Raw genomic sequence first — 12,588 nt, forward strand, 5'->3', positions numbered from 1 at the left:
CAAGGCACATACCTATCACTGGCAGGGACTTCCTTTGTTTGCCCAAAGAACACCCAGATTCAGATCTCACCACTTCAGCTCCTACATCTCTCAGAGGGACAGAGTGTGGGTGAGAAGCCTGTGCTGCAAACTAACAAAGAGAACACAAGCAGTGGGACCACACAAAGGGTTCTTGATCAGCCTTCAACTTTCTGTTGTCACTTCAGATCACACTTGGAAACTTGATTCAAGTAGTAAGATGCCCAGGGCTTTTTTCAATTATGGGTAGTCTCTGTGATGTGTATGCACAGACTGGAAGGAGTCAAGGGGAGTGATAAAGTTAACCATATTTAGTAATTGTGCATATCTTCATGGCAACTTACTTGTTAATAATTGACCTCCACATATGGTCAAACAGCTGCTGAAAATTGTCATTTTTACACCACAGGTAAATAAATTTAAGCACAAAAATTATGAGGTAGGATACTGCTATGATGCACAACTGCTTTAGGGCTGCACCAAGTTGATAAAAAATGCACTTAAACTACAGTGATCTTTCTTGAGTAGGTTCAAAGAAGAGTCCTGCAGTATACAACTATGGCAGGAATCCTTATACAGCTTTTCCTCTGGAGAAACTAGGGTAAAGAGGGTACTGCTCTCAGATAATCAGCTTGACATGTCAATTCTCCACCCTGTAGAATTCCTGTCACTTCTGTGACAGGAAACAGAAGCTGGGTATGTTCAAACACTTTTCAAAAATAAGAAAATACTTACCAAAATAAACTCAGAGGTCAGTAATGTGTAAGTCATGCTCTGCTTATACCTTAGTACAATGGAGCCAAGAACCCAAAGAAATACAGCTAAATCTAGAAACTGGAGCCCCCAAAGACAGAGCAGACCATGGCCTTTTTTTCTTTCTAAATAACATTTCCAATTATTCATATAGTAAGAAAATACTGCTAATGTACATTGCTGAAATACAGAGATAACCATCTCCTTTCTTGGTGTTGTATGGTGCATTCATCTTACAACACTATCAGCTTTCCCATAGAAAGCACAGTATCTTTTAAAATTAGGAGTGAGATGAGGGTGTATGACAGAGTCTCCTTTAAAAATAAGCCTATCACGAGAAGGAAAAAAGTCAGAAGAGTAACGAGCAATGGAATAATTTAATGACTTACTGGGTTGTTACTGGAAAGAGGGAGTAAATTTCTCAGTTCAGCAGCTAACAGAACGCAATAATCTCTAGCTGAGAACCGGTAACTATGACATGTAGTTTCAAATGTGTTTCTTCTTTTATTCTGAAGCTTTCTATGCTCACTTTTGGCTAATTACAGCACAACAGCAAGGTCTGTGCTCACATAATGATAATAATAACAACCTAGTCAGCTGAGGTAAAGAGACAAAAACGAAGGAAACACTGCCTTAATTGCAGGCTCCGTGGGGCTGTGGATGACTCAAAGTGTTCATTCACTGCTTAAAACCTCCATTTTTTCTAATCTGCTACAAAAAGCTAGTCAAATGACACATTCCTAGGTGGGGGCCAACTATTTACATTAATGCTTCAGACTCCAACATAAGTGTATGTAAAGCACATAACAAAAGTCGCACCTAGATATACAACACACAACAAACCCTGGTATGTTCTCCAGCAGGAAAGTAACATAAAGGAAGAGAAGCAACCCTGTGAACACTAAACAAAAGCATGGGACAGCCATAGAAAACATTCAGTCTAGCTAGATATCAGTATGTTTCTTGGCGTTTTTGCATGAAAACACCACAGTACACTGAATCTGCTGTTTCATACACAGACAATTAAAATATTTCTTAAAACTACACAGGTATTAGTGTTTTAATTTTATGTACTTTTACTGTCTCGTACTTGCACACCACATAATAATATTCTATGAGTGTTTTTCTGCTTAGAAAACAGATGTCAAACTGTGTCTTTAACTTTGTCATCTTTGTTTTCTGCATAGGCTAAGAATCAGTACATTGACAGGCCAGAAGACAAAAGCAGTTCCAGCACCACAAATTTCAGCAGAAGTCTAGCAGCCACAGAAAAAGTGATCATGAAAGACTATGATCCTTTCAGCCACATTCCCGGTATTTTCAGACCATTTCTAGTGGAAAGATTTGCAAAGCAAGGTAAGTTTTCAACTTAGACTTCCGTTGTCACTGAGATGCTGGAGCGGGTCCAGAGAAGAGCAACAAGGCTGGTGAAGGGACTGGAGCACAAGTCCTATGGGGAGAGGCTGAGGGAGCTGGGGTTGTTTAGCCTGGAGAAGAGGAGGCTCAGAGGTGACCTCATCACTGTCTATAACTACCTGAAGGGAAGTTCTAGCCAGGTGGGGGCTGGTCTCTTTTCCCAGGCACTCAGCAATAGAACAAGGGGGCACGGGCTTAAGCTCTGCCAGGAGAAATTTAAGTTGGATATCAGAAAAAAATTTTTTACAGAGAGAGTAATCAGGCATTGGAATGGGCTGCCCGAAGAGGTGGTGGATTCACCATCCCTGGAGATTTTTAAACACAGATTGGACGTGGCGCTGAGTGCCATGATCTAGTAAATGAACTAGAGCTGGACCAAGGGTTGGACTCGATGATCTTGGAGGTCTTTTCCAACCCAATCGATTCTATGACTCTATGATTCTAAGTAACAATGTTCTTTCCATTGCAATACTTTAGAGACCTACTATAGTGATCTATGAATAGCTGGAAAAACATTTATAGTAAACAAAAACTGCTAACATTATATGTACAAATATCGTTATTTAAGGAGATGACTCGTTACATCATCATGTTAGTCCTAAAAACAAAACCAGAAGCTGTGGAATCCCAAGTGAAGATTTTCTGTTTACTAGCCAAAAAGCTCTTCATAATACTTTCTTTGTTTTCATGTTGAACAAAGTGACTATACTTGGTGGGACATCTCTCTTGCCTCCCAGGAACTTCCACTATCACTCTGAATGTGAAAGTTTCTTTTCTACTAAGTGGAGTGGGATATAAAGGACTAAAGTAACAGTGCCTCAAAGGCTTTGGTGTGTGCCTGCCTTCATACACTGCAACATGTCATAGACAGTTATCCATACTGAACTTTCACATCACTCAAAATCAAGCAAAGACTGCTGTTTGGGCAGAAACTGGGTGCTCAGTTTTGTCTTAAGTGTGTGCTCCTTTGTGCAAGGTAAGCCACACATGCCTTTTTCTTTCCAGAGTACTTTTTTATCCACAGAAACACTACTGTATCTCTCTGGTGACCAGGAGCTGGGTCAGCTGACTAAGAGGCACACTCCATACCCCACAGATCAGGACTATTCCCTCTGCTTTCTGAACAGACTCATGTAAAACATATCACAAAGAAATACAGAGGAGATCCCAATCGGCACCTGCAGGTGTGCGTCTGCTGATTGTTTTGCACTATGAAGAAGGTAAAGGCATAGTAATCTTTACCTTGACTCATACACCAAAAGACTACACTGCATGGCAATCTCTCTAAGAGCCTAGGAGGTAAATTTTAACCCCTTCATTCTCAGATAAACCTTTTCTAGTATGGTCAGCAAACACACTTGAGAAAAAAGTCTAATCAAACTATTCACTTTCTCAGCAATATTTTCCTAGATATACACATTGAAAAATATTTGTATATTCAGACAAATCAATCCACAAGTCCTCTCAAATTTGTAAGACCTTAGAGCATCAGAAACAGACACAAAGGAAAAAGGACTATGATACAGATGCCACATCCCTTGACTGAATGTCAAACTTCACACTGAAACAACTTGACATAACAAAGTGATCTAAAAAACTTTGTCAGCCAAACAGCACTACTGAAATAAAGTTCAGTGCTCTTACCTGAGATAGCTTTGATTCTGTGCAGTGCTAACTGCCACACTGTAAACAAGAGCATAGCCTCATACAAACACTACATTACTCTTGGCAAAAAGCTTTGATTCATGACACACTAAGACCAAGACTTTAATTATGTACAAAAGGGAGAGAGCATCTACAGACACTTTCAAGGAAGCAAGTTGTACTAGCAGTAACCGGGGAATCACAGGATCTTTCCATGCAGTTCAATCACACTTGGAAGACTTTCAAATACAGCCCTAAAAGGAAGTCCGCAAATTACTAAAGTACTTCTTAATAATCCTACAACTTTGCAGCTTGCATTAGAGAAGGTTTATAACCATGAAGACTGCAATCTTTTCATCAATCTTCTAATTGGAGATAGGTAGCAGTGGTGGTTGCAATAGATTTGTACATTACTCAAATGAAAACTTGGCTGCCTCCAATTTCTCTGGATCATAGGTGCTTGGAATGTTTTATCAGCAGTTGTTTTCATTTGAGGCAAAAAAAGCAAACTAAGAAAACACATTTCCAAATATTGTAAGCCAGCAGGCTTACTGCCCTCCAAATCACTCAGAGACCAGCAGGAATGCTTAGTAAGGTAAAAAACCACAACACCTCCCCCCCCCCCCCCAAACCATTTCACACAGAGTCTGTGACCCTACTGTTGCCATCAGTAATGAGCAAACCACAGTTTGAGACATGCTATTTCATTCTGTTAGTCCCCTTCATGAACTGAAAAAAACTCAATCTTAAATTTGAAGAAGAAACAATAGCTTGTAACAAATCCAAGAGGAAATGCTTATTGGCTTTCATGGTCTAGCAGCTAATGGCAGAAGACTTCACATAACTAAATGGAAGTACCATTCCAACACTGGGAAATCTTTCTACACATTCCAGTGAGCAAGAGGCAAACAGAACAGTGGCTAGCACAGGTTCCCATCTTCATTTGTGACCTGGGACTCCCATCAGGTTGCCACTTGGTATGTCCCTGCTCACCCAGCTGCTGCTCCTGGGAATAGCTATGCTGAGACTTGGAAAGTGAAAGGCACACCTCTCTTTGGGTTGGAAGGAACCTTAAAGGTCATCTAGTTCCAACACTTCTGGCTGCCCACAGAGAGACCCTCCACTAGACTTCATTGCTCCGTGCCCCATCCAATCTCACCTTGAACACTTTCAGGGGTAGACCATCCACAGTTTCTCAGGGCAACTTTAGCCAGTGTCTCATCACCCTCACGTTAAAGAATTTATTCATAATATCTAATGTAAATCTACCCTCTTTCAGGTTAAAGCCATCCCCTCCATCCTATTGCTATAGATGCTTATCAAAAGTCCCTCATCAGCTCTCTTGCAGGACCCCTTTATGTACTCAAAGGCTGCTCTAAGGTCTCCCTAGAGCCTTCTTTTCTCCAAGGTGAACATACCCAACTTGTTCAGCTTGTCTGCATGAGAGAGGTGCTGCAGTCCTCTTATCATCTTTGTGGCCATCCTCCAGACTTACTCAACAGGTCCATGCCCTTCTTATGTTGGGGACCCCAGAGCTGAATGCAGCACTCCAGGTGGGGTTTCACTAGAGCAGAGTAGAGGGGCAGAATCACCTTCCTCAACCTGCTGGCCACACTGCTTTTGATGCATCCCAGGATGTAGTTGGCCCTTGGGTTGCAAGTGCACATTGCTGGCTCATGTCCAGCTTTGCATCCACCAGAACCCTTAAGTCCTTCTCTTCAGGGCTGCTCTCAATCCATTCCCCACTCAGCCTGTATTTCTGCTTGGCATTGCCCTGACCCAGGTGCAGGACCTTGCATTTGGCCTTATTGAATTTCTTGATTTTCACATAAGGTTCTCAAGCCTGTCACAGTCACACTGGATGACATCTCTTCCCTCCGAGATATCAACCACACCACACTGCTGGTGTTGTCAGCATACTTCCCACTGTCCATGTCACCAATAAAGATGTTGAGTAGTGCTGGTCCCAGTACCAACCCCTGAGGGCATCACTCATGACTGGTCTTTATTTGGACATTGAGCCTTTGCCTGAAACTTTTTGAGTGTGACCAGCCAGCCATATCCTTATCCACATCTCTTCAGTTTAGAGACAAAGATGTCATCTGGGACAGTGTTAAATGTTTTGTGTAAGTCCAGGTGTGTGACGGCAGTTGCTTTTCTCTTAATCACCCATTCTATAAGCCCATTGCAAAACACCATCAAATTTTTCAGGCACAATTTTCCCCTAGTGAAGCCATGTTGGCTGGCACCAATCACTTCCTTATTTTCCATGTGCCTGACCATAGTTTCCAGGAGGATCTACACCACAGTCTTGCCAGGCACAGATGTGAGGCTGACTGGCCTGTAGCTCCCTTGTAGTTAAACTATCATTTAGCCTCATTTATATATAAATGCCATATCCTCTGGCATTTAGCTGACTCACAGTGGTACTGAAGCCAAGAACTTCTTGTGAAAATAAACTCAGTAGGAATAAAAAACAAGTAACTTTCCCAGATAGTGATGGATGGGAAAGTTCTGGGTACAAAACAATCCTAGGAGAATCTAGCACATTCACGCCTCCTGTGGAAGGCACCAGTCTGTCTTTGGGCTTTGCTACAGAGTAGCAAAAGTAGCTACTTTTGCTACAAAGTGGCAGCAACAAGATGGGGTCATAACCCAGATGAGCACTGAAAGCGACATTCGGGCTGGGAACCTGGTGAAGGCAACAGCTGTTGAAACCAATCAACAAGTTTTTCTCTGCTGAATAGATTACAGGAACACCAACAGCAATGTCACATATTATCTTCTCAAGAGCAAAAGAAGCTAACAGTTCTCCCTCTGTCAGTTCCACTTCTCTTACACCTCTCCACTGCCAGTCACACACCCCACAGCACAACCCCACAAATGCGGGCTGAACCTGGATATCGCACCACTTAAGGGGCCAGTTGAAAAACAGCTACCCCAACACCACCACCACCCCCCACCCCCAGCCCCCCAAATTTCTTTTATTCTTGCAAGTTATTTTTAATCCAGAGCAGTTCAGTGTTCTGATGTTATCACATAGCCTCACCAACAGTTGTGCAATCAAAGTCAAAAAAAGTGACAAACTGCCATAAGAGTGTGGCATTTTTCAGTAAGCTTTGGTGCTGAAGGCAACATTGACTAAACTTCACTGCTCATCAAGTTGTAAATTTAGATGCTAGAAGTTTCCCTCTGTTCAAGTGGCACTATGATTCTGGAGTTCTGAACAAGACTTAATAACTGTAAACTGCTGCAAATTACAGCAATATTTCTACTACAGAATGGTTGGGGGATTTTTTAAGTATTTGTGTAATTGAAGCATCTTTGTATTTGTGTCCATTATGTTTAATACGACTGTGATCATAAACTAGAAGCTCTAGTCAAAGGACATCAAGACAGACTTTCCAGTTTATAATTTCCCTTGCCAGAAAACTGCCAACTGCTAAGTTTGCACAGAGACTAAAAGGAGCCAAGCAGGACCCAATTCAGAAACCTGATACTTTTTTCACAGGATGAATTTTATGATTCAGTGAACTGCTCTCTGTTAGGAGATGATAAAAATCATCTTAGTAACACTGTGCCATGACCTGCAGACATGCACTTCTTATACAGCACTGGATGATTTTTTCAGCCTCTGTGCTGCAGTTCCAGGGTGTGTAATATGTGCATTCCCTGGCCTCAAAGAGACGTTTTAAAAGGTGCATCAGCATCTCTAGAATTTTAAATACTGCAGTAACAAGGATCCCATAAAAACCAAAGGGCACCAAACACAGGGGGCAAGCAAGGTGGCATGCAGTCACAAAATATATACATCTTGAGCTAAAGGAGCTAAAAATAAAAACTATCACACTTTATAAAATAGCCATCACCTAGCACTTGCTTTATTAGACAGAAGCATCCTATGACTGTGCACATACACAATACCACACAAAATTTTTCACGTAACTTAACTTTTTAGTCTGATGAAGATCATAGCTGTGATACATTGAAGAAACTACTGCTACTTTACTCTCACTTTTAGTTTGCAAAAATCTCATATTTTAAAAGACAAAACACAAGCATATCTAGAAGACACTGAAAATAGAGAAGGAACTTGCAACACCTACAATTTTCCCTACTTCACTGATCACAAATAAAACAGCCAGTTTAACAGCAAGGAGGAAATAAATTGGTAAATATTTTATGTTGCAACAGGCTGATACAGTTTTCTAGTTCACAACTGGTGAATGAAGAGGGAAGGTAAAAAAATGAACTTACAGCTCATTGAAGGAGAACTTGAAGTTTCTTGTTCACATACAAGGGGAAAAAGCTCCTTTTGGACTGTACAAGTGTGAAGAATAAGACAAGACACATGACCACATAAGCACAGCAGGAGTCAGCAATGACAAATCAAACAGTTGACATATTTAGAGAAAATAAAATGTAGAATATTGGTGGTGAGGGCCCATGTGGGAGACTGAAATGTTAAGGGTTAATTACTCAAACCATCAACCTATTTTTGCAAAAACTTTCAGAAGCAGGTTGTAACAGCCCATAACAAGTAGGTTTGGTACAAAACAGATTCAAACACAAATTATACTTAGAGAAGGAATAGTCCAAGATGAACACTGGATGGCAGAGAAGACATGAACACCTTGTTCCCAAACCCTGCTTTGTACTGTCAGCAAAGGCTTCATTTAGAAAAGCATTCCATCACATTTAACTTCTGTAGAGTTTGCTATTAAGCAATATGAGGTTTTGAATAATAAAACATATATCTAGCTGGTCATTTTTGTGCTTCAAAACAAACATTTTATTTTGCCTGATCAGTGAAGTTTACTTTTTTAAATTCCACAATATATATAAATTTCAAATATGTCATCACATAATTACCAGCAGCAGAATCACAGAATCTTTTAGGTTGGAAAAGACACTTGATATCACTAAGTCCAGCTGTTAAGCTAACCATGCCAGGTCCACTACTAAACAATGTCCCTAAGCACCACATCTATACCTTTTTTGAATACCTCCAAGGACGGCAGCTCAACCAGCTCCCTGGGCACTCTGTTCCAAATTCTGACCACCTTTGCAGTGAAGCATTTTTTCACAATGTCTTATCTAAAACTCCCTTGGTGTAGTTTAAGGCCATTTCCTCTTGTCCTATCACTTATTACCTGGGAGAAGAGAACAAGCCCTACCTGAATACACCCCCCTTTCAGGTAGTTGTAGAGAGCAATAAGGTCTCCCCTGAGCCTCCTTTTCTCCAGACAAAACACTCCCAGCTCCTTCAGCTGCTCCTTACAGGATTTGTGCTCCAGATCCTCCCAAGCTTCATTGCCCTCTCCCTGGACTCACACCAACATCTCCTTATCTGTCCTGTAGTGAGTGAGGGGCCCAAAACCGAACACGGAATTTGAGGTGCAGACTCACCAGTGCCAAGGACAGCAAGAGAGAATCACTTCCCTGGTCCTGCTGATACAGGTCAAGATGCCATTGGCCTTCGTGGCCACCTGGGGAACTCTGTTGGCTCCTGTTCACCTGCTGTTCACCAGCACGCCCAGGTCCTTTTCCTCTGGGCCAGTTTCCAGCCACTCTTTCCCAGGCCTGTAGAGCTGACTGTGGTTGTTGTGACCCAAGGACATAACCCAGCACGTGGACTTGCTGAACCTCATACCACAGGCCTTGGCCCACTGATGCAGGCTGTCCAGATTCCTGTGCAGGGCCTTTCTAACCTCCAGTAGATCAACACTCCTATCCAGCTTGGTAATGTCTGCAAATTTATTGAGGGTACACTCGATCTCATCATACAGAATATCAATAAAAATATTAAACAGAACTGGCACCAATAATGAGCCCTGAGAAACAACATTTGTGACCAGTCACCAGCTGAATGAAACTCCATTTACCACCACCCTCTGAGCCTGGTCATCAATCCAACTTTTTGGCAAAGACTGCACCTGTCTGAGCTGTGGGCTGGCAGTTTCTCCAGCAGAATGCTGTAGGAGACAATGTCTAAGGCTTTACTGAAGTCCAGGTAGGCTACATTCACAGTCTTTACCTCATCCACTAAGCAAGTCACCATCTCATAGAAGGTGATCAAATAACTAAAGTAATGACACTCCAACACTAACATGTATACATTCTTCAGCTATTGTGTAAGACAAAGGCAGGCTGTCAGTACAGCACAGTATCCTTGAGGGTGCTGAAAAGTTTACAGAAGCTGTGTCAGTTTTTATGTAGCCTTAAAACAAAACAGGAACTGGGGAGAGAAGGGGAGGCAGCAACTTACAAACAGGTGCCTAAGGAAAGGCTGTTGCCAGTTTCTACTCTGAAGGAGCTAAGAATACCAACATGCTTAAAATGTCTTTGTTACATAGAACATAAACACACAGATTAGGTACAGTACATTCAGGACAGCAAGAATCAACAATAGCATTTTCAATAGTATATGGAGCACTTTCTGCGACCAAAGGGGAATTTTTAAAAAAGTTTTTAGCCCATTCTGCTCGTGCCATAAGTAAAAAAAAAAAAATCCCTCAGCTACCTGAGAAGTTAATAAAGAAAATTAAGAAAAATCAACACCATTCCACAAATACACACTGTTGCAGTAAACCATGTGTTTCAATTCTCCCAATATCAAGAACGCCCAAATACACACCTAAAGACAGCCCTAAACCTGCACCAAATGAACTTGGTGAAAAAAGTCCTGCTCTTTTTAATGATTTAAGGATCAATTCCTAGACTTAGAATACGGTTTTCAACTCCCTGTTTTATCTAATTGGGCAAGGGGAAGAATTGAGGAAAGAGATGCAATACAGCAAAATAAAATTAAGAGGAACATTTTGCAATCCTGTCCATGTCCCCCCCCCCCACCCCAGCCCCATCAAACTAATTATTAGAAACTGATCTTTAGAAATAAAAGAGATTTGAATAACTGTTTTCAATTTTAGTTTTCTGGAATCAATTTTGAGATGTGTATAAGGAAAAAGCCCAACAGATTATGGACAAGATAAAGTATCTGGATGGAGAAAGAGATGTGACAAACTAAGCATTACTTATGTTGTGGAAAAGTTAGAGTAACGCTAGGCATTCATCAGAATAGGTGTTCTCTGCCTTGAGGGTTGAAAAATTTTGAGATCATTTAGTGAACTTTATTGTAAAGTATTTCCATCACTATAAACCATGAGATAAATATCCCATAAACTTACTTTGATACTTAAAAAAGCTCAAGGGGTTATACCATATATGTTAATGAATTCTGAAATTGCCAATGTTCCTTGTATTAGGCTCATTTTAAAAAGGATTTCTGTGGATTTAACTTTCATCTGAGCCCTCCTCCACTTTACAATATCCAAATGATTGCTCAAAATGTTTACATAAATACAAAACTCTCTTCATTTTGTTAAATAGAAGGAAACAAATCCACTGTTTCTTCATCTTAAGCAATATCCTACTAGAAACAACATAAAACAATCATGTTTGCATTTCCTTTGAGAGAGTTAACAACATCCGCATCAAGTTTTCCTAAAGCAACAGCACGTACCATAGTTCAGCTTTGAATAGGCAGCATTAAAGAGAAGAGGGCGGAGTGGACAACGCAAAAAAAGCTCTGATCACCTAAGCAGGGTATTGGAAACATCGCTACTTTACGAAAGTTACTTTATGGTAGTAACCGGTTAGTTTACTAATTAAAGGCTTTCCTGCTGCCGGACCCTACTCAGCAAAATCAGTGTCTTGGGCAGGAACGCCTCAGTCCAGCCCCGCTCTCGCCGCAGAGGAGCCCAGCCGGACCCTCACGGAGATGGGCTGCACGCACCTGGGAAAGCCCCTTCAACCTCAGAGCAGTTCAATCTCGGAATAGCCAGCATCTCAGCCATGCAAAAGCATACCCCTCTCTATTCCCTCACAGGATATTGGACGGTTTTGTCCTTAAATAGCTGCAGCCCCACAATTAAGAGACTTAAAAGTCTGTGGAAATTCGCAGAAAAATCTCTCTCTCCCAAAGGGAATAGACACACAGAAAACACCCCTTCAGGCCTCGGGTGCTGGTGGTGCTGCCGCGGTGACAGGGTTGCTCCGCTCCCGGCGAGGCTCAGCACCTGCCCCGGCTCGGCCGCAGGGCCCCGCCGGCCCCAGCGCTGCGCCGCCCGCCTTTCCCCGAGCCCTCCTCCCCGGGGCAGAGCCGAACAGCCCTACCAAAGCAACCAGACAAACCCGTAGAGCCCTCGCCGCAGTTCCCGGGCACGTCGCTCCCTTCCGCCCGCCGGGGGACACACCCCCGGGGCGCAGCCGCCTTGCCCGTTCCCTCCGCCCACGGGGCGCGCCCGGAGCCCCCGGGGCCCTCCGAGCCCCCCGCGCCGGGGTAGGGACACCGCGCTGCCGGCACCCACCCTCCCGGCCGGCAACGCCGCGCTCCCTCACCTTCAGCGCAGGCGGATGGCGGCGGGAGGCGGTGCTGCCCAAGGGGCTCCTCCCGCGGGCGGCTTCTCCCCGTCCGGCCGGGGCCGAGGCGGTGATACGGCTCGGTGGGCGCCCAGCGAGCCCTTCTCGCCCGTCCCGCGGCCCTGGCCGCCTTCTCTCGCCCTTTGCTGCCTCTCGCCCTGCGGGTGTGGGCGTTCTGGGAGCAGGAGGGTGTTTGCGGCTCGGGGCGGGTGAGCGGCTGGCGCTTGGTGGTCCCGGCTCCCCAGTAGGCATTGCTGCGACTGGCCGTGGGGGCTGCTGCTCTGACCTGCGAGGCCATGGCCATGGTGGGGCACAAAAGTATGACAGCACCTGTTG

At 43.3% G+C, this 12,588-nt stretch overlaps 1 protein-coding gene across 5 annotated transcripts in view; it reads right to left on the reverse strand.

The window, feature by feature from the left end:
- The window catches only part of PIP5K1B (phosphatidylinositol-4-phosphate 5-kinase type 1 beta), a 109,972-nt gene extending 97,665 nt beyond the window's left edge, over positions 1 to 12,307 (reverse strand). For 2 of the 5 annotated variants that reach the window (XM_071580212.1, XM_071580216.1), the window contains exon 1: positions 12,232 to 12,307. The gene's annotated coding sequence lies outside the window, so the exon portion shown is untranslated. Of the gene's footprint in view, positions 1 to 12,006; positions 12,192 to 12,231 lie in introns of those variants that run through there. The other 3 variants (XM_071580214.1, XM_071580213.1, XM_071580215.1) reach the window with 2 other exon arrangements.
- Between the last annotated feature and the right edge of the window lie 281 nt (positions 12,308 to 12,588).

Source organism: Pithys albifrons, chromosome Z (assembly GCF_047495875.1).
Source record: "Pithys albifrons albifrons isolate INPA30051 chromosome Z, PitAlb_v1, whole genome shotgun sequence".
Classification (NCBI taxonomy): Eukaryota; Metazoa; Chordata; class Aves; order Passeriformes; family Thamnophilidae; genus Pithys; species Pithys albifrons.